The sequence below is a fragment of the Amblyomma americanum genome, chromosome 9 (genome assembly GCF_052857255.1).
Source record: "Amblyomma americanum isolate KBUSLIRL-KWMA chromosome 9, ASM5285725v1, whole genome shotgun sequence".
NCBI classification, from domain to species: domain Eukaryota; kingdom Metazoa; phylum Arthropoda; class Arachnida; order Ixodida; family Ixodidae; genus Amblyomma; species Amblyomma americanum.
Genome location: NC_135505.1, coordinates 113,678,894 through 113,701,571, shown reverse-complemented (window position 1 = coordinate 113,701,571; position 22,678 = coordinate 113,678,894). Strand labels below are relative to the sequence as shown.

General features: G+C 52.2%; 1 protein-coding gene and 1 pseudogene across 3 annotated transcripts in view; both read left to right on the top strand.

Annotated features, from left to right (window-relative positions):
- LOC144104128 (triokinase/FMN cyclase-like) overlaps window positions 1–22,678 on the top strand; it is a 203,296-nt gene that overhangs the window by 21,036 nt on the left and 159,582 nt on the right. The gene's annotated exons all lie outside the window — the stretch shown is intronic.
- Window positions 4,344–5,374, top strand: LOC144105383 (eukaryotic translation initiation factor 4E-1A pseudogene; annotated as a pseudogene).

The window sequence follows — 22,678 nt, the reverse complement described above, 5'->3', positions numbered from 1 at the left end:
ACGCTCGCCGGTACCTACTGTTGTGCGTTCTGTTTGCTTTGTTCCACCACGACGCGCTCGCGTCTGAGTTCTCGCATCTCTCGCATTGCTTTTGTATTTGTTCGCGAATTACCGCGTTCTCTTTCCTTAGTGCCTCTAAAATGCCATTATCGGCTTTTTGATTTTTGCTCTGCGACTGCATGTGCTGTTACGACCCCCTCCCGCGCGATGCCCCGGACAGTGTCCGCCCAGCTAACTTCTCTCCGGGAGTTGGTGTCCTTGATCTCGATCTTGTCGGAACGCGGTTGTGTCTTTGCCGGCTGCGGGACCGGGACGGGCCACGCGATCGCGATGTGGATCTGGGTCTGTGCGGCTGGATGGGCGGGAAGTCTTGCTGTGTCACTTGGGCATGTGCGTTCTGGCGCTCCCATCGTCGCCTGCGAATCACTATACGGAGTCTTGTACCTTGCTTTGCAGGCCTTGTCGGCCGTCATGCGTGCGCCGCCGCACAGGTTACACTTTGGCGAGCATTGTTGTCCCTGGTCTGGGTTGCGAACTCCGCAACCCCTGCAAATAGGGTTGGCGGAATTTGGGCAAACGTCCATGCGGTAGCCGAAGCGTCCGCACTGGTAACAGATGTCAATGTGCTTGCGATACAACGTGCAACGGACGAGTGTTGCGCCGTACCTGACGAGGTTGGGCACTTTGAGTCCGTCGAATGCAATTACAACCGTGGTCGTAGTGCCTATGCGGTTGGCCGCCAGTGACAGTGGGTTTCTTGGGTTTACGATGTTCTCATCCAGTGCTCGGTGTCTGTCCTCAATGTGGATGCCACGAATCACTCCCTTGGTTGTATTATCGGGTGCCATTTCGTACGCGTTGACATCGTGCGATGTTCCGTGTGTGTGAATTAGCCGCATTTGGGCATAGCTGTCCGCGTTCGTTCGTTTCGGTGTGCTGACGACGACGATGTTCTGGTGTAAGTTCGGACAGACCCTGTCTTCCGTACTTTCGTACCCCGTTATGCCGGCGGCCTCGAAGATTGCGGCGGTGACCGTCAGGGCGCCGACCTTAACGATGTCGAGGCCACCTTTTGGTCGAAACATGATTTTGATTTCCCCCTTCGGTAGTCTGGGCATGCGTCCCGCATTGATAACCTTTCCTTCGACATGCTTGGGTTTCGTACCTTGCTGGCCGATGCCAGGCGCGTTCGTTCTTGCATCGATGTCGTGCGTCGCATTCGCACCGCGGTCTCGGGGTCTCGAACGCCGCGCTCCGGCGGTCTTCCATCCGGCTTCTTCGGTAATTGTGTCGGCGGAAATGTCTTCCCCCATCACTTGCACGTTCATTCTTGAGTCACATTCGTCGGCTTGGGCCGCTTCGTTGGAAAGAGTCCGTAAACTTGGCACCGCGTCCGTCGGCAACGCACTGCTGTTTCGCCGGCTAGGCCTAGCGTCTGGCGTACACGCCTAGACCTAGCGAGGCTACGGCGTGGCCGGAGCGCTGGAAGTTCAATATCTCTGCGAGGAGTAGTGTCCCACCTCAAAACTGGGTATCCGTCGATGCCTCTCGACTTAACGGATCCGTTGGTGAAAGATTGGCGGTGAAATACAGTTGCCATCGCTGCGAAATCATGTGTAGAAGACAGAGCCGATGTGAACGCGTCCGCGCACCTCGGCGATTGTAGCACCATCCAAAAACCAGTGTTGTAGGCGTTACCGAAAAAAAGTAACTAAATATGTTACTCGTTACGTTAAAAGAAGGAACGCGTTACCACCTACGTTACCTACAAAAAAAGGTAACGCGTTATCGTTACCGTTACCGAAAAAAAGTACCGCACATTACTTTGCCGTTACTTAATGGCCATAAATTTTAATTTTTCGTCGCCTTAAGAACGTACGATAACAATTTTACAAAGCTCACATTTCACATATAACATCTAGCCCAAAAAACTATTTCACGCGATATCCTGATTTAACGAGAATACTTTGCACAAATGTGCAGGAGCTTAGCAATGTTATAGTGGCGTAAAGTTGCCTGTAGAGTTACATGTGTTGGATTCTAACTGTGTGGCACATGAAGAAGCCATCGTCTGAATGTGGTAGTGGCATTAAAAACAAAATGACACGCCATCATCAATTCTAACCTCACAAAGAAAACATCGCTGAACTCTCAACAAATTTAGAGTAATTCTCAAAAATGTGATGTTCCAAAATGCTCGGCATGCTTCCACTCTGTAGAGTGTTGTGTGTGTGAGTGGTTTGGGAAGGGGAGGTAGGTGAAGCCAAGTGTGTGAATGCGTGTTCGATCAGGTGTTTCGTGCTTTATGGCTATTCTGTCTTTTTTTTTTAGTTGGGTGCGTTGTCAAGGGCAGCTGTTTTCTGGCATGCATGCGAGCCCCAACAAGGGTCGTCAGGACCACCTGTGCATTTTGTTTTATTTACATCACTTTATGTGCTCTGCGCTTTTTTTTTTCTAAAAAAGGGGGCGGAGTGGGTCACAACTGGAACAAAAAGTAACTAGTAACGTGACACCTCACGTTACCGAAAAATGTTAACGTAAGTACGTTACCCGTTACAGTTCCGAATTGGTAACGAGTACGTTACTAAGATATCGAAAAAAGTAACGCGTTACCGGTAACGCCGTTACTTGTAACGCGTTACCGACAACACTGCCAAAAACCAATTTCAGATCCACAGGTGGTCGAAATTATTCCGGAGCTATCGATTACGGCACCTCTTTCTTCCTTTCTTCTTTCACTCCCTCCTTTATCCCTTCCCTAGCCGCGAGGCACAGGTGTCAGCCGACATGTGAGGCAGATATTGTGCCATTTCCTTTCCAGAAAAACCAATTTTCTCTTTTCTGTAGACCATCGGCGTTCATTGTGTTCGTTGGCGTTGACAATGTTCTTTAGACTCCAATGATTTCAAGGAAAGGAAGGGCGCATAACTGGCTCCCTGGCCCCCTGGGTCCCCCCTGTTAAAAATTGAAAATTGTACATTGTGTGCAATGCACATTGTGTGCATTGTGTGCATTGTCTGTTGTGCGACTCCCGCGCCGCCCTCAGCCGCCTGCAATCTAACGGCCGCGGTACCCCACTAGTGTGGGAAATTCGCTCGCGCATCGAGCGCCTCGCGCAGAGAGGTTGTGCCGTGCGTGCACAATGGGTGCCCGGTCACTGCGGCATCGCCGGCAACGAAGAAGCTGACGCCCTCGCGACCGCTGCACACCAACTACCTGCCAGCGATCTGCCCCTTGCGCTGGAGGACGTGCGTGCGGCCATCCACGACCATCTCCGAAAGCAGCACCCCGAACCACGCATCGCGGGAGGTGAGCGCACCGACAGTGTCACCGGCTGTCGCGCACTTACACGGTCACAACGTGCAATGATCCTCCGCGCGCGCATTGGCTGTGTGTGGCCCGGGGAACGACGGATGCGTCACGGAATCGCGACGAGTGATGTGTGTGACGGATGCGGTGCAGTGGTAACACTAGAACACCTGCTCCTTCGCTGTTCCGCGTTCGCCGATGCTCGCCGCGATATGCTCGCGGCCTATAGGGAGCAGGGCATACTGCCAGACTCCATCAAGACGCTATTGTGGCCGCAGGGCAGTGCGCGCACTCGTGAGCGAACTTTGGTGAGCCTCTGTGCATTCCTCGAGCACACGGGCTTGACGTCCCGTCTGTTCTCCGTCAGGTAGTTACACGCAGTTACCGAACGCTCCGCGAGTTCTACCTTGAACGGTTAATAACTGGACGCCCCACTCCAGTTGTAACCAACCAAGTGCTGTGCGCGTGTGTGATTTAATTCCTCTAAAATGAACTAATCACGCGCACAACCTGGACACATTTCTTATTGTGTAAATAGTTTGTACATATTACTTCTCCCCCTGTCCTCTATTCCTGTCCCCTCACCTCTTTCATTTCATTTCTCCATTCTGCCTGCTATCCTTTATTTCCGCTGCCCCAGCTCAGGTGCTTCAGTATCGATGGCATATGCCGGGGCTAGCAAAAATCTTTTCTTTCCTTTTTACTATTATTTTTAATAAAACCACTACCACCACCACATTATTTCTCTTCCTCCATGCTGCAGATTCTCGCAGGGAGGCACACATCGCGCGCATAAAAAGCACATTTCACTACAGAAAAAGATAATAAAACTATGAAAATGAGCTCACATTTTCAGCATTTCCACTACGATATTTAGCGGCTCTCAGTAGTTCGTTTGACCGCTGTAAGTGGCGTGAGAGTCGCGTGACTGGCGCATGAGCGCTCCTCGGCCTCTCATTGGGCCAGCTCATCCGCGTTCCGCCTTTTTCTGCCAATCGGAGCGCCAGATTTCGGACACCGCCGTTTGCCTATGCCCTCGCGAGTCGCCTCACGTTCGCAGCGTTCGCAGTTCTGGTGATACCGGCGAGAGATTCGCAGTGAGTGCCACGTGTTAGTTCTGTGATCGTTTGCTATACGCCGAGCCACGTAAAGCTGCCTGCGAGTTTTGCTGAGTATGGCGGCTGAAGGCAAGCAACTCGAGGGCGACTCGGATGATCGTGAGCAGTCCCAGCTGGATCGCACAAGCGCGTCGCTCAGCAGGCCGTTGAAACACCCACTCGAACATCGCTGGAGCCTCTGGTTCTACAAGATCGACCAAAGCCGCAGCTGGGAGGAGAACCTTCTGGAGATCTCATCGTTCGACACAGTCGAGGACTTCTGGGCCCTCTACAACCACCTCGAGTTTCCCAGCAAACTGCCTTCCGGCTGCGACTACTCGCTTTTCAAGACCGCCATCAAGCCCATGTGGGAAGACCCCCGCAACAAGCAAGGCGGTCGGTGGCTCTTCAACATGAGCAAGAACGAGGGGTCAACAGTCTTGGATGACTACTGGCTCGAAGTTCTGCTGTGCCTGATAGGGGAAGGCTTCGGCGAGTTCAGTGATGACGTGTGCGGCGCTGTCGTCCAGATCCGGAACAAGATTGACAAGATTTCTGTGTGGACTGCCGACGTTAGCAGAGTCGACGGAAACGTGAAGATTGGGAAGACTCTGAAGGAAAGGATGAATCTGCATCCACGGTACATCGTCCAGTATCATGCGCATGCTGACACCCAGTCCAAGCACGGCTCCACGGCGAGGGTTAGATATGAAGTTTGAGTGCAGATTGGGACCAGCAGCTCAACGGGAACGTGACTTTAAAGGAAGGCACATCAACCCATGACGGTATTCTGACGCCGAATGGACTTGTATCCGGAGTACTGAGGCATGGAGAAGGTGAAGATTCCTTCAAGAGATATGACCCAGCCCGGTGCGTGTATATTTGTGCCGTTTCTTTTTTTTGCTTGTCTATGTGTGCTGCTGTTGGAAAAAAATTACAATAAAATTTTATTTCAGTTTTTGCTTGAGTGATTGGTTGTGCGAATCTACGGCGCTGCGATTTGGCGCCGAAGTTTTAACATAACAACCGACTGGCTTTCCCAAGGCACAAACGTCTCGCGGGCAGGGGCTCGCCTTCAGCGGTTTGATTTTTTTTTTTAACTCGTAAGAAAATTAATTGGTTTTTAATTGTTTTTTATTGGGAGAGGGAGGAAATGCCGCAGTATTTGTCACATCTCGGCGGGCGCCGGAACCGTGTCGTAAGGGAAGGGATAAAGGAGAGACTGGGAGAAGAAAGGAAGTAGGAGGTGCCGTAGTGGAGGGCTTGGGAATAATTTCGACCACCTAGGGATCTTTAACGTGCACTGACATGGCACAGCACACGGGCGCCTTTGCGTTTCGCCTCCATCGAAACGCTGCCGCCGTGGTCGGGATCATTTAATTGAAATTGGTTTTGAGGTAAGCAAATGACGCAGTAACTGTGTCACGTATAATAGGGAGCCTAAATTAAATTATGATCGAAAGAGTTTTGAAGAAGACGACGAGGTTGGCGATAAGGATGACGTGGATTAACCGAAAACTAAAGAGGTTGAAGAAAAAGAAGCGTTCGGTGAGGTGGGAAGATATGATTGGTGGAGGAGAGAAGCAGAGGACGAAGCTTGTGCGACGTAGCCAACGACGCCGGCCTGAGCACGTCGAACGCCATCTCGACGCCGGCTACTGGACCCATACAACGCCGCAAACGTACCAAACCAACTGTGAGCACGAACGCCGACCGCTAGCAGTAGAACGCTAGTAGTACACGCTGGTAGCAGTGTTCCCGGGTCTGGTGTATTTATAGTTTGTGTTTTGTGTTAGTTTTGATAGTTTTGTGTTCTAGTGTGTGTGTGTCACTTAGGGTTTATTAAAGGTGCGTCTGTGTGTGTTCACCTGTCGCCTAGTCAATTCTTTCGGAACGCCAGTAGTAGACGCGGGTAGCAGTGTTCCCGGGTCGTGTGTATTTATAGTCTGTGTTTTGTGTTAGTTTTGTTAGTTTTGTGTTCTAGTGTGCGTGTCACTTAGGGTGTATTAAAGGTGCGTCTGTGTGTGTTCACCTGTCGCCTAGTCAATTCTTTCGGAACGCCAGTAGTAGACGCTGGTAGCAGTGTTCCCGGGTCGTGTGTATTTATAGTCTGTGTTTTGTGTTAGTTTTGTTAGTTTTTTGTTCTAGTGTGTGTGTCACTTAGGGTGTATTAAAGGTGCGTCTGTGTGTGTTCACCTGTCGCCTAGTCAATTCTTTCGGAACGCCAGTAGTAGACGCTGGTAGCAGTGTTCCCGGGTCCTGTGTATTTATAGTCTGTGTTTTGTGTTAGTTTTGTTAGTTTTGTGTTCTAGTGTGTGTGTCAGGGTGTATTAAAGGTGCGTCTGTGTGTGTTCACCTGTCGCCTAGTCAATTCTTTCGGAACGCCAGTAGTAGACGCTGGTAGCAGTGTTCCCGGGTCGTGTGTATTTATAGTCTGTGTTTTGTGTCAGTTTTGTTAGTTTTGTGTGCTAGTGTGTGCGTCACTTAGGGTGCATTAAAGGTGCGTCTGTGTGGGTACACCTGTCGCCTAGTCAATTCTTTCGGAACGCTAGTAGTAGACGTTGGTAGCAGTGTTTCCGGGTCGTGTGTATTTATAGTCTGTGCTTTGTGTTAGTTTTGTTAGTTTTGTGTGCTAGTATGTGTGTCACTTATGGTGTATTAAAGGTGCGTCTGTGTGGGTACACCTGTCGCCTAGTCCATTCTTTCGGTTCGAGTGTTATCAGGGGAGATCCGTGACAAAGATAAGTGGCGAGCCTGTGCCAGGATTCATTTCCCTTGTTTCCCTTTGCTTTGCCTGGGATCTTTCCGGTTTCTCGATGGTTGAAAGTATGGATTTGGAAAAAACGTTAGAACTCGCGCTCAAGCTAGGTTTAAGCAAGGAAGAGGCGATGCGTCTCTGTGACAAGGAGAACGAACAGGCAAAAAGGCAGAGAGGAAAGGGCGCAAGCACGCGTAGACGCTCGCGTAGCCGAAGAGCGGGAGGCAAGAAGAGCTCGCGAGGCAGAACAGGAGAAAAGGATAGAACGGAAGAAGGAGTTTCTTTTGTGGAAACAGGCGCATATCGCGGGAGGATAAAATGATCATCGTTCCTTAACGGGCACGGAATCTCCTAGACTGGCCAGAGTTTGTCCAAGAAAGCTGATGGCTCCTTTTGGTGACAAAAGAGTTGATCTGGACGCATATCTGCAACGATTCAAGCGGTTAGCTTTGGGGTAAGGCCGCGAGCGCAGTGAATGGGCCACGGCATTGAGCATGTGTTTTATCGTGGAGGCTCTGAATGTGTTTGGAAGGATTCCTGCTGCTGAATCCATGGACTATGAGAATGTCAAGAAGGCACTCCTCCAAAGATTCAGGCTTATGGCAGAGGGTTTTCGTGAGAGATTTCGCACCGCGACACCTGAGGATTCTGAAACCGCGAATCAGTTTTCCTGCAGGCTGACCAACTATTTTGATAGGTGGCTTGATATGTCAAACACACAAAAGACTTTTGAAGGGGTGCGTGACAAGCTGGTCACAGAACAATTTTTAACGTGTTGCAGCTCAAAGCTAGCACTATTTCTATAAAAAAAGTTGTGTTCACTAGAAAAGTTTGCCGACACTGCAGACCAATTTCTCGAGGCTCAAGGGCTGAGAAATATGAGTAAGGCAAGGGAAGAAACACAAAAGGTCCCAGAGACAGATGCGGGAAGACCAAGAGCATATGTCGCTGCAGCTAATGCGCCAGTAAGGTGCTTTCTCTGCGGCAAGGTGGGACACCATGCAGTTGACTGTCGGACTAGTAGCGTTGCTCAAAAGACACAGTTTGTGCGTCACGGTTGTAAGAGCAGGGGTCATACTCTGGGTGAGTGCCGATACAGAACTCAGGACCGAGCTGCATGCGTTGTCGACTCTCGGGCAGAACTTGTCATGCCTCCTGAAGTTCCACAGCTGAAGGGAAAGCAAACGCCGCTGGAAAATGAGGCGGTGAGTAGAACAAACAAGTCGAAAGCAACAATGCCGGTTGTGGTTGGGCAAATAGGAGACCGCCCTATATTGGTGCTTAGAGACAGCGGAGCCAACACAGTTTTGGTTCGGAGAAGCCTGGTGAAGGACGAGGATCTTTCTTACAGGGGAAGCGTCGGCCGTCACTCATGTAGATAGCACAGTAAGGTACCTTCCTGAAGCCAGGATTCTAGTGTCCACGCCATACTATACTGGTCAGATAGTGGCAAAATACGTAGACCAACCCATCTACGATCACATCTTGGGAAACATTTCGGGTGCAATTAGTGTCGACGACCCCGATCCCGAGTGGAGGATGCTCGGCGTTGAAGAACATTCAAAGGTCCTACGTGCCAAGGATTACACGTCGCTGCCACAATAAACAGGCGAACGTGTGAGTCCCGTTGCAAGCCTCGATTTCCATGTTGGCTATCAGAACTCCGCGAGTGACGTGATGCGAATAATTTAAGGACAATAGGAGGAAAATGCAAGAGAGGCAATCGGTCCACGACAGTGTTGCATGTCGCCAGCAACCTCGGTAATGAATGCAGCGCGGAGGCTAGAAAAGCGAGTGCGTCTGTTGCGCTGTACGCGTCTCAATGTGCGGCGCACGAAAACACGAGAGGGCGCCTCAGACGAACCACGTGCACGAAACTGTTCCTTTTTTTTTTTTCACTGCGGAACAGGAGTGTGGTTGGGGCGGTGAAATGACGAGCGTGCTCGTACGGGATTGGTTCCAATTTCGTATCGGATCGGTACCGTTAACTGCTCCGTCTAAGGGCCCAACTTCTTTTGGCACGTTCCGCCGTTGCCATCGGCCAGCAAGAGCAAACTGAGATCATGTACATAATAGTGTTTAAGAGTGAAGTCTGCCTCTTCATGTTATTAATTTACTTATACTACATTTCAAGGTTCGAAAGGCCGTTGAATAAGAAATAAATACAAAAATTCCTTTTATTTATTTTGCACGGATGAAGACTAGCCTGCTCGTTCACTTCAAGCCTTATGTTAAATGAGAAAACAATTGTTCGTGTTTAATGCCAGAAACACCTAGATATCAAACCACCAGCCTGCAGCCAGCCCGTTTCTATCGGTACTGAAGTCGAGAGTCTGAATCGAGTGGCGGGGAGATTTTATGTTTTACAATCAATATTTATTAAATCCAACTTTCTCGCCGATAATTGCGTCTTTAGTTGGCGGACAAAACGTCAGCGTACCCAAGACGAGCCAGATAATACGTTTTTTTTTTAATAAGAACGATAAATACTTAGAATTGTTCTCTATTTCCCTTAAGTCCTGAGCCTGTTATACGTAAATGGTGCAGCAGGACCTTATTATTTTTCATTCTTTTAGGCCGCCTACTGACTGTCCTTTACATTACATTCCTATCCATTTAGTTACGTGCACTGGAGAGGTTGCTTTGCCTGCAAGCTACTCGAAAGCGCATGAATTTTGGCGCGATGCAGGTAGATTTTGTAGGGCCACACCGCCCAGGAACCGCGTTTTCGAAATTCCAAAAGCTGAAATTGATATTACTTACGGCGCGGCTACACGTTTCTCAGTGATTAAAGAATCTAACAGTAATAGTTTAAAAGTTAACTATTCAATAATAGTTAGCCAGCCTGCTAGTTAGCACGCCTGTGTACTGATGTACTACACTGCTAACAATGCTATGCCAAAGAAGACGCATTTATAACAAAAAAAAAGTCTATTTTTAAAAATTGTGTAAAGTCTTAGGAGAAACATCCTGCATACTGTCTTGGTCCTGTAGTCCAGGTCCAGTTCTATGTTCCCGCATTGCAAAGTTTCTGTTCGCTACTACCCGCCGCTTTGGCTCAGTGGTTAGGGCGCTCAGCTACTGATCCGCAGTTCCAGGGTTCGAACCCGACCGCGGCGGCCGCGTTTCGATGGAGGCGTAACTCTAAGGCGCTCGTGTGCTGTGCGATGTCAGTGCACTTTAAAGATCCCCAGGTGGTCGAAATTATTCCAGAGCCCTCCACTACGGCGCCTCTTCCTTCATTTTTTTTTCTTAGTCCCTCCTTTATCTTTCCCTTACGGCCCGGTTCAGGTGTCCACCGATATGTAAGGAAGATACTGCGCCATTTCCTTTCCCCAAAAAACAATTTCCAATTCCAATTTCTGTTCGCTACAAGCAAAATGCAGAAAATGTCGAGTACGCGGAGGCTGCGCTGGGCGTTTTTTTTAACGCGCACCACCGTGTGGCCGAAACCATGCTGTCGGAGGTATTATTACCGCGTTCGAAACTAAGTTCCGGACCCCTCCACTTGACGACCTCGCGACCGCTGCACACCAACTACCTGCCAGCGATCTGCCCCTTGCGCTGGAGGACGTGCGTGCGGCCATTCACGACCATCTCCGAAAGCAGCACCCCGACCCACGCATCGCGGGAGGTGAGCGCATCGACAGTGTCACCGGCTGTCGCGCACTTACACGGTCGCAACGTGCAATGATCCTCCGCGCGCGCATTGGCTGCGTGTGGCCCGGGGAACGACGGGTGCGGCACGGAATCGCGACGAGTGATGTGTGTGACGGATGCGGTGCAGTGGAAACACTAGAACATCTCCTCCTTCGCTGCTCCGCGTTCGCCGATGCTCGTCGCGATATGCTCGCGGCCTATAGGGCGCAGGGCATACTACCAGACTCCATCAAGACGCTATTGTGGCCGCAGGGCAGTGCGCGCACTCGTGAGCGAACTTTGGTGAGCCTCTGTGCATTCCTCGAACACACGGGCTTGACGTCCCGTCTGTTCTCCGTCAGGTAGTTACACGCAGTGACCGAACGCTCCGCGAGTTCTACCTTGAACGATTAATAACTGGACGCCCCACTCCAGTTGTAACCTACACAGTGCTGTGCGCGTGTGTGATTTAATTCCTCTAAACTGAACTAATCACGCGCACAACCTGGACACATTACTTATTGTGTAAATAGTTTGTACATATTACTTCTCCCCCTGTCCTCTATTCCTGTCCCCTCACCTCTTTCATTTCATTTCTTCATTCTGCCTGCTATCCTATATTTCCGCTGCCCCAGCTCAGGTGCTTCAGTATCGATGACAGATGCCGGGGCTAGCAAAAATCTTTTCCTTCCTTTTTAATATTATTTTTAATAAAACCACTACCACCACCACCACCCTCCACTACCGCGCATACTACGTTACGCAGGTTTGGTTTTGTGTTACAAAAACAAGAAACTTAAAAAAAAATTTGGAGGAAGCTTAAGCTTCATCCTTAAAAGTGAGTCGCGACAGCGTGTCGCAGCGTTGCCAAGGAGTGCACGGAACGCCATCGCCCGCTCGGCGCGACGCGTGTCCCGTTGGAAAATTTAAGGAAAGGACGCCTGTCTCAGATATCTCGGCGGACACCCGAACCGGGCCGTAAGGGAAGGAAAATGAAATGAACAATTGCTTTTAAGGAATTGAAATGATGCCTGTCTTACATTTCTCGCTGGACACCCGGATCGTGCCTTAAGGGAAGGAAAAATCTATCGATCGATCAATAAATTAATCAATCAATTGATCGATCGATCGATCAGTCAATTCATCAATCGATCCATTGATTGGTCAATCAATCATTCCACCAATCAATCAACCAAACTATCAATCCGCCGACGACACCGGCTTTTCTGCGACACGAGCTCCTTAACGCTGTCGCGTTAAATGTGAACTTGCCGAGCAGCGCCCAGTCGCAAGTCGGCGACGGCGCGTTCACATCGACTCGCCAATAAAATATAAGAAATCTCACGCTCTGTTATCGCATATCATCACAGTTTCTACACATATATTAGACGATTCGTTCCTCACGAGGCGTTGCCCTCGAATTACCTTGTCGCTGTGATACTGGCGCTAGCCTCAGCGACTCCAAGTATGTATGCGCCCCCGAGATCGACAGTCCGGCTGTTCCTTTATCTGTTCATTCGAGTGCGCCTCTTTGTCTATACGCCCGTATCATGCGCCCATACTGACACCCAGTCCAAGTATGGCTCAACGGCGAGGGTTAGATACGAAGTTTGACTGCAGCTTGGGAGCGGTAGCTCGACGGGAACCTGACTTTAGAGAAAGGCACATCAACCCATCACGGTATTTGACGACGAATGGACTTGTATCGAGAGTTTTGGGACATGGAGAAGGTGAAGATTCCGTCAAGAGAGATGACCCAGCCCGGTGTGTGTGTGTGTGTGTGCCGTTTGTTTTCTCAGTGTGTGCTGCTTTTGAAGAAAGCTTTAAAATAAACGTTTACTTTTTGCTGGAATGGTTGGTTGTCCGAATTTACTGCGCACTGACTTGGAGCCGAAGTTTGAAATGATTAACCCACTGGCTTTTCCAAGACACAAACGTCTCGTGGGCAGGGCCTCGCCTTTATTTTTTTTTAACTCGTAGAAAATTTAATTCAAGTCGGATTTGAGGAAAGGGAATGACGCAGCAACTGTCTCGCATGCCTCTGTGGGCACACGAGCCGCGCGGTAAGGGAAGGCATAAAGAAAGGACTATAGGAGAATAAAGGAAGAAACAGGTGCCGAATTGGAAGATGTTAAAGCTCTGAGCGAGCAAACAAATCGCTGGAAAAGGTGAGCACGTAACATTTGGTTCTGCTACTGATCCGGAGTTCCCGCGTTCGAACCCGACCGCGGCGGCTGCGTTTTTATGGAGGAAAAACGGTAAGGATCCAGTGTGCTGTGCGATGTCAGCGCACGTTAAAGATCGATCCTTGGTTGGTTGGTTGGTTGGTTGGTTGGTTGGTAACAACTTTATTTAAGGTCCTGCAGAGCTTTCGACGGCGCGGCCTTAGGTCTCCTACGTGGGGACGTCGAGGTGTTGCCTCGCCGTCGCCTCGCGGGCCTGCTGGACGGCCCAGGGTTGGTCACCGAGGCTGGGGATGCGCAAAGCAGCGGCCCACCGCGGCGGGAGGGTTCCGGAGTTAGCACCGTGCGGGTTTTTGTTACAATCCCAGAGCATGTGGGTTAAAGTGGTGGTGGTAGTGGTTTTATTAAAAATAATAGTAAAAAGGAAGGAAAAGATTTTTGCTAGCCCCGGCATCTGCCATCGATACTGAAGCACCTGAGCTGGGGCAGCGGAAATAAAGGACAGCAGGCAGAATGGAGAAATGAAATGAAAGAGGTGAGGGGACAGGAGTAGAGGACAGGGGGAGAAGTAATATGTACAAACTATTTACACAATAAGTAATGTGTCCAGGTTGTGCGCGTGATTAGTTCAGTTTAGAGAAATTAAATCACACACGCGCACAGCACTGTGTAGGTTACAACTGGAGTGGGGCGTCCAGTTATTAATCGTTCAAGGTAGAACTCGCGGAGCGTTCGGTCACTGCGTGTAACTACCTGACGGAGAACAGACGGGACGTCAAGCCCGTGTGTTCGAGGAATGCACAGAGGCTCACCAAAGTTCGCTCACGAGTGCGCGCACTGCCCTGCGGCCACAATAGCGTCTTGATGGAGTCTGGTAGTATGCCCTGCGCCCTATAGGCCGCGAGCATATCGCGACGAGCATCGGCGAACGCGGAGCAGCGAAGGAGCACATGTTCTAGTGTTTCCACAGCACCGCATCCGTCACACACATCACTCGTCGCGATTCCGTGACGCACCCGTCGTTCCCCGGGCCACACGCAGCCGATGCGCGCGCGGAGGATCATTGCACGTTGCGACCGTGTAAGTGCGCGACAGCCGGTGACACTGTCGATGCGCTCACCTCCCGCGATGCGTGGGTCGGGGTGCTGCTTTCGGAGATGGTCGTGAATTACCGCACGCACGTCCTCCAGCGCAAGGGGCAGATCGCTGGCAGGTAGTTGGTGTGCAGCGGTCGCGAGGTCGTCAGCTTCTTCGTTGCCGGCGATGCCGCAGTGACCGGGCACCCACTGTGCACGCACGGCACAGCCTCTCTGCGCGAGGCGCTCGATGCGCGAGCGAATTTCCCGCACTAGTGGGGTACCGCGGCCGTTAGATTGCAGGCGGCTGAGGGCGGCGCGGGAGTCGCACAGCAGAGCACTCCTGGGCGGCGGAGGGCCGAGGGTGAGCAGCAGGTCCAGCCCGAGCCGGATCCCCATCAACTCCGCCGTGGTGGAGGAGCCCAGGAAGGTTGCGTGTTGCTGGCTGTGCAGTCGCAGGGCGGGGATGGTGGCCGCCGCAGCAAGGGAGCAGCTGTCGCGGGCCACTGAGCCGTCGGTGTACACGAGGAGATGGTCCTGGAGCTCCTCGTGTATGACGGCTCTGGCCAGCTGCTGCACAGCGCAGAGGGGTGTGCTCCGCTTTCCCGCGATGCCGACGATCTCTCGCTGTACCTCCGAGGCAGCAGGCCAGGGCGCGCAGGAGCCGTAGGGGGGTGGGCCTTGGGTCAATTGCTCATACTCGAGCAGCGCCGCGCCCATTCGTGAGCGCGGGTGCGAGCGCATACGCTGCAGCAGCGAGCCGCCGTCCGGTGCGCGGTGAAGCCGGTCGATGTGATTCAGTGCCCTGCGCGCTGCTTGGAGCTCAAGGGGCCACGCTCCTGCCTCGGCCAACGTTGCGGCGCACTGCGAGTTTTTGGGCAGGCCTAGGCACACGCGCAGGGACTTGCGGTGCTGAAGCTCGAGCTTCTTCCAGCACGGCTTGCGCCCCGTGTCGAGCGGCAGCGCATAGAGCACCGCCCCCAAAGCTGCGGCATTGTATAGACGCAGCGCGGCTTGCTGGGAGATGCCCTGGCCTCGAGCGGTGAGCTTGTGCACGGCGGCGGTGATCCTCTTCATCTGCAGACAGGCCTTGGTCGCCGCGAGGCGGAAGGAAAGGCGCCAGTCGATGTCCAGGCCAAGGTACCGCACCGATTTACGCCAAGGAATCGGAGTCCCGTCCAGTGACAGTGGCGCAAGGTGCGCGCGCGAGCGCGAAACGCAGGCCATGGCCACCGATTTGTCCGCGCTCAGTGACAGACCAAGGCCGCGCAATCTGGCATCGATTGCGGTCAGGGCTCCCTGAAGGCACCCCCGCACGCGGAACGCCTCGCCCGGTGGTCCCCGGCACCACAGAGCTATGTCGTCTGCATATATGGTGGCGATATCCGTGTGGAAAACCTTGCATATATTTGCCGGGTATGTGCCAGGGTAGAGCCTGTGGTATCGTTCCAGGTTGGGGAGCGTTAGCGTCTGCAGTTGTCTGAGGGCCACCGCGTCCGCCCTGTCCAGCTTGTCGTTGGGCGGAGGGAAAGTTCGGTGGGCCAGGCAGAGGGCCTTGGTAATTTCGTTGTAGCTGGTCAAGCAGTCTTTGGTGCTGTCCCATGGACGACGGTCGCCGGCGCGGTTCCCGAGCTCGCGCGCCTTGCCGTGTGCCGTCTTGTTTCGGTTGCGATATGGCTTCGATACTTCTCCCATCTGCGCAGGGAACCACTGAATTCTGGTTTGAAAATCTACCTCCCGCTGGACTTGTCGATTGCTCAGGACTCGGGCCGTGCTCTGTGAGATCCATCCTTTGGCGAAGTTTCGGACCGTTTGTCGCGAGTCACAAGAACCGTGGTGCACGTCGGATCCTGAGGGCGAGTGCCCCCGCCGCTTATTCCGCTTCTTATAGGCGCTTGCTCGCTACACTTGCCGTTATGCGTGCTTCGCCACTCGAATCGACGACCGCAACCGCGAATCGCGAGCGTTCTGCGCAATCCGCGGCGTCAACGAACCTTGCCGTTTCGTCTCTGCGGCTGTGTAGGAGAGCTCTGGCCCTGGCCACTCTTCTTCCCCGGTTGTGTACCGGGTGGACGTTCCGTGGAATCGGGTCGACTCTTATCGTTTGTCTGAAAGCGTCCGGAACGGTGACTTTCCGGCCTTGTTGTGCGTGGTAATGGATGCCGAGACTTTCCTTGATCTGGCGCCCTGTAGTCTCGTGCCCGCTAATCTTTCTAGTTGTGAAGTGCGCTGCGCCTCGGCGATTTCGCTAAGCGTATTGTTACGCCCGAGCTGGAGCAATCGGTGCGTGCTGGTGGACTCGGGTAGACCCAGTGCTATCTTGTACACCCTGCGGATGAGGCTTCTTCGCCCTTGTACGAGTTGTGGAATGCCGCGACGTACGCAATATGACTCATGACTAAAGAGTGATGAGTCGTGTGACACTCGCCTCCCTCATTCCGTTTCTTCTGCTAGTGACCCTCTTGAGGATTCGCATGGCGTTAGCCGTCTTGTGCTGTAATTTAGTGATCGTTTCGCCGTTGACGCCGTTGGCCTCGATTAAAATGTCGAGGATCCTAATACTGTGCACTATCGTGATGGCTGCTCCGTTGCTCATGCGTAGTCTGATCTCTTCGTATTTTCGTCTGGTCGTTGCCGCATTCCCACCACTCCCGGGTGGTCTGCCCCTCTGCGTAGGGCGGTAGAGTAGGAGTTCCGACTTTTTCGGCGAACATCGTAATCCCGTACCCACAAGGTATTCCTTTATTGTCTGGATTGCTAGTTGCAGTGCCGTTTCGATGTGGCCGTCGCTGCCTTCGTGCACCCAGAGTGTTATGTCGTCGGCGTATGTGGCGTGCCTGACGTCTTCGAGTTCTTGTAGCTTTTCTGCTAGCCCGATCAAGACCAGGTTGAAGAGCGTGGGCGAGATGACGGAGCCCTGCCGGGTGCCGGTAGATCCCAGCGTTTGCTCTGCTAGCTGGAGGTCCCCTGCCACTAAAACAGCTCGCCTGTCTGTCAAGAAATCTTTTACGTATAGTTGTACGTGCGTACACCTAGGTTCTGCCGCGATACCTGGTGTAAGATCGCCGAGTGCGGGATTTTGTCGAACGCGCTTTCAAGGTCGAGGCCGAGAATTGCTCTGGCACGTGCCTCTCGTCGTGCCGTCAAGCACCTGGTGCTTCAGTTGTATTATTGCGTCTTGCGTGGACAATTGTGGGCGGAATCCTATTATGAATGGCGGGTATACCCCTTTATGCTCTAAGTGGGCTTGCCAGCGGTTAAGCAGTGCGTGCTCCATGGTCTTGCCGACGCACGACGTTAGTGATATGGGGCGAAGGTTGTCGAGGCTCGGCGCTTTTCCGGGTTTCGGGATTAGTATCATTCTCGCAGTTTTCCACCGTTGCGGGAGGCTGCCGCGTTACCAACAGTCATTGATGAATGCTGTTAACTAGTTGTTCCACGGATCGGTCGTCGAGATTCTCCGGGGTGCGATTCGACACCCCGTGAGGGCCCGGCGCCGATCTGCTGTGGAGGTTGTGCAGCGCCGTCCTGATCTCTTCTGCGCTAAAGACCTTATCCGGTTCTACGTTCGGATCCCCCTCATATTGGCCGTGTTGTGCGGTCGAATTGTGTGCGGCATGTACGTCGCTCGCAACCGGACGGTCACTGCATCTTCACCGTGCTTCTAGACTCCTTGTGTAATAGACGTGAGAGGCAGTTCCTCTGGCAGGACTTGGTCTTCGTTTCGTCCAATAGATACCTGATCATGTTCCACGATTTCCCGTAGTGTAGTTGGCCGTCGACTGCATTGCATAACTCGTTTCATTGCTGGCGGTTGAGCGTTCGGCAGTGCTTCTCGATGTTGCGGTTGATCTCCGCAATTTTCTTTATGAGTCTCCGATTCAGTCTGTTCCTTCCACCTAGCCATGACCGAGTTCTTCGCCTCGATGAGATGCGCCAGGCGGCTGTCCATCTTGTCAGTTTCAACCTCGGTTTCGACGGTCTTGGTTGACGCTTGGGCGTCTGCAACCAGCGAGCGGGTCCAGGCTTCGATGTCCGTGATTGTATCTCCTGAAGACAGTTGTTGGTCTCGTTTATTTCTGAAATCTTCCCTATCGGTTCATTTGAATTTTTGTTTACTGCAGTGCGCCTTGTCCGGAGTCTGTACGTGTATTTCGACGATCATGTGGTCGCTCCCCAGGTCGGTCGACGTGTTCTGCCACATGGTGGCCGTCTCCCCGGCATTTCGGATGAACGTCAGGTCCGGGGTTGTGTCCATGGTAGTGGAGTTACCTATTCTAGTCCGGTGCGCCGGATCCGTATGTAACGTCGAGTTCCTGCGCATTTTGCCCGATTTGTCTTCCCTTGGCAGTGCTCTAGCCGTAACCCTACGCCGTGTCTGCCGCGTTGAAATCTCCGCCTGCAATCAGCGTCCGGGACCCGGCAATCTTGAGCGTCTTCTGAAACTGCGCACGGAAGCGTTGGCGGTGTTTCGACGAGCTGCTGTATACGTTCAATATGAATATGCTTTGTTTCCTCTGCTTGGTGGGTATCAATTCGATGAGAGCGTGTTCCATTTGGACGCCGCTTAGTTCGTGGGCAACGAATGTGAGACGCTTCCTAACGAGCGTGCATACACCCCTCCCCTCGATTTTGCTGCCGTGCGTTTTGTAGTCTGTTAAGATAGCCGCGTTGATGAGTGTTTCTTGGAGTAATATTACGTCCGGTTTACGTGTTGCGTGCCTGATGTGTTGCTGTAAAACTGCCTTTTTGTCGGCGAAGCGGCGAAAGTTCCACTGCCATATTACTATCCCTTGATTATCTTTGGCCATGTAGATGCTGATGCAAGTTACCTGGCTGCCCTTGATGGTGGCTCGGTCCCGCATCACTGCTTGCCGGTGCGTGTCCGTGTTGGTTGAATACGGAGTGATTCATTATTATTTGCATGTTTCCTTCGAGGTTAGTGGTCCTGTTTGCGAGTCCGATGACTGTTGCGTGTAGGGTCTCAATGGTACTTTGCATGGTGCATAGCATTTTCTTGATGTCTGTAATTTCCGGTCGCACCTGGCTCTCGAAACCGCCCTCGTGCTGTTGTTGTTGTATCGACCGTTTCTTCGGGGCGAGCGCGTCCGCGTCAGGAACGCTCGCCGGTACCTACTGTTGTGCGTTCTGTTTGCTTTGTTCCACCACGACGCGCTCGCGTCTGAGTTCTCGCATCTCTCGCATTGCTTTTGTATTTGTTCGCGAATTACCGCGTTCTCTTTCCTTAGTGCCTCTAAAATGCCATTATCGGCTTTTTGATTTTTGCTCTGGGGCTGCATGTGCTGTTACGACCCCCTCCCGCGCGATGCCCCGGACAGTGTCCGCCCAGCTAACTTCTCTCCGGGAGTTCGTGTCCTTGATCTCGATCTTGTCGGAACGCGGTTGGGTCTTTGCAGGCTGCGGGACCGGGACGGACAACGCGATCGCGATGTGGATCTGGGTCTGTGCGGCTGAATGGGCGGGAAGTCTTGCTGTGTCACTTGGGCATGTGCGTTTTGGCGCTCCCATCGTCGCCTGCGAATCACGTATACGGAGACTTGTACCTTGCTTTTCAGGCCTTGTCGGCCGTCATGCGAGCGCCGCCGCACAGGTTACACTTTGGCGAGCATTGGTGTCCCTGGTCTGGGTTGCGAACTCCGCAACCCCTGCAAATAGGGTTGGCGAAATTTGGGCAAACGTTCATGCGGTAGCCGAAGCGTCCGCACTGGTAACAGATGTCAATTTGCTTGCGATACAACGTGCAACGAACGAGTGTTGCGCCGTACCTGACGAGGTTGGGCACTTTGAGTCCGTCGAATGCAATTACAACCGTGGTCGTAGTGCCTATGCGGTTGGCCGCCAGTGACAGTGGGTTTCTTGGGTTTACGATGTTCTCATCCAGTGCTCGGTGTCTGTACTCAATGGGGATGCCACGAATCACTCCCTTGGTTGTATTATCGGGTGCCATTTCGTGCGCGTTGACATCGTGCGATGTTCCTTGTGTGTGAATTAGCCGCATTTGGGCATAGCTGTCCGCGTTCGTTCGTTTCGGTGTGCTGACGACGACGATGTTCTGGTGTAAGTTCGGACAGACCCTGTCTTCCGTACTTTCGTACCCCGTTATGCCGGCGGTCTCGAAGATTGAGGCGGTGACCGTCAGGGCGCCGACCTTAACGATGTCGAGGCCACCTTTTGGTCGAAACATGATTTTGATTTCCCCCTTCGGTAGTCTGGGCATGCGTCCCGCATTGATGACCCTTCCTTCGACATGCTTGGGTTTCGTACCTTGCTGCCCGTGCCAGGCGCGTTCGTTCTTGCATCGATGTCGTGCGTCGCATTCGCACCGCGGTCTCGGGGTCTCGAACGCCGCGCTCCGGCGGTCTTCCATCCGGCTTCTTCGGTAATTGCGTCGGCGGAAATGTCTTCCCCCATCACTTGCACGTTCATTCTTGAGTCACGTTCGTCGGCTTGGGCCGCTTCGTTGGAAAGAGTCCGTAAACGTGGCACCGCGTCCGTCGGCAACGCACAGCTATTTCGCCGGCTAGGCCTAGCGTCTGGCGTACACGCTTAGACCTAGCGAGGCTACGCCGTGGCCGGAGCGCTGGAAGTTCAATATCTCTGCGAGGAGTAGCGTCCCACCTCAAAACTGGGTATCCATCGATTCCTCTCGACTTAACGGATCCGTTGGTGAAAGATTGGCGGCGAAATACAGTTGCCATCGCTGCGAAATCATGTGTAGAAGACAGAGCCGATGTGAACGCGTCCGCGCACCTCGGCGATTGTAGCACCATCGAAAAACCAGCGTTGTAGGCGTTACCGAAAAAACGTAACTAAATATGTTACTCGTTACGTTAAAAAAAGGAACGCGTTACCACCCTACGTTACCTACAAAAAAAGGTAACTCGCGTTATCGTTACCGAAAAAAAGTACCGCACGTTACTTTGCCGTTACTTAATGGCCATAAATTTTAATTTTTCTTCACCTTAAGAACTTACGATAACAATTTTACAAAGCTCACATTTAACATATAACGTCTAGCCCAAATAACTATTGTAGGCGATATTCTGATTTGACGAGAATACTTTGCACAAATCTGCAGGAGCTTAGCAATGTTACAGTGGCGTAAAGTTGCCTGTAGAGTTACATGTGTTGGATTCTAACTGCGTGGCACATGATGAAGCCATCTTCTGAATGTGGCATTAAACACAAAATGACACTCCATCATCAATTCTAACTTCACAAAGAAAACATCGCTGAACTCAACAAATTTAGAGTAATTCTCAAAAATGTGATGTTCCAAAATGCTCGGCATGCTTCCACTCTGTAGAGAGTTGTGTGTGTCAGTGGTTTGGGAAGCGGAGGCAGGTGGAGGCAAGTGTGTGAATGCGTGTTCGATCAGGTGTTTCGTGCTTTATGGCTATTCTGTCTTTTTTTTTTTAGTTGGGTGAATTGTCAAGGGCAGCTGTTTTCTGGCATGCATGCGAGCCCAAACCTGGGTCGTCGAGAGCACCTGTACATTTTGTATATTTACATCACTTTCGGTGCTCTGCGCTTTTTTTTTCTAAAAAAGGGGGCGGAGTGCGTCACAACTGGAACAAAAAGTAACTAGTAACGTGACACCTCACGTTACCGAAAAATGTTAACGTAAGTACCTTACCCGTTACAGTTGCGAATTGGTAACGAGTACGTTACTAAGATATCGAAAAAAGTAACGCGTTACCGGTAACGCCGTTACTTGTAACGCGTTACCGACAACACTGCCAAAAACCAATTTCAGATCCCCAGGTGGTCGAAATTATTCCGGAGCCCTCGACTACGGCACCTCTTTCTTCCTTTCTTCTTTCACTCCCTCCTTTATCCCTTCCCTTGCGGCGAGGCACAGGTGTCAGCCGACATGTGAGGCAGATACTGTGCCATTTCCTTTCCAGAAAAACCAACTTTCTCTTTTCTGTAGACCATCGGCGTTCATTGTGTTCGTTGGCGTTGACAATGTTCTTTAGACACCAATAATTTCAAGGAAAGAAAGGGCGCATAACTGGCTCCCTGGCCCCCTGGGTCCCCCCTGTTAAAAATTGAAAATTGCACATTGTGTGCAATGCACATTGTGTGCATTGTGTGCATTGTCTGCTGTGCGACTCCCGCGCCGCCCTCAGCCGCCTGCAATCTAACGGCCGCGGTACCCCACTAGTGCGGGAAATTCGCGCCCGCATCGAGAGCCTTGCGCAGAGAGGTTGTGCCGTGCGTGCACAATAGGTGCCCGGTCACTGCGGCATCGCCGGCAACGAAGAAGCTGACGCCCTCGCGACCGCTGCACACCAACTACCTGCCAGCGATCTGTCCCTTGCGCTGGAGGACGTGCGTGCGGCCATCCACGACCATCTCTGAAAGCATCACCCCGACCCACGCATCGCGGGAGGTGAGCACATCGACAGTGTCACCGGCTGTCGCGCACTTACACGGTCACAACGTGCAATGATCCTCCGCGCGCGCATTGGCTGTGTGTGGCCCGGGGAACGACGGGTGCGTCACGGAATCGCGACGAGTGATGTGTGTGACGGATGCGGTGCAGTGGTAACACTAGAACACCTGCTCCTTCGCTGTTCCGCGTTCGCCGAT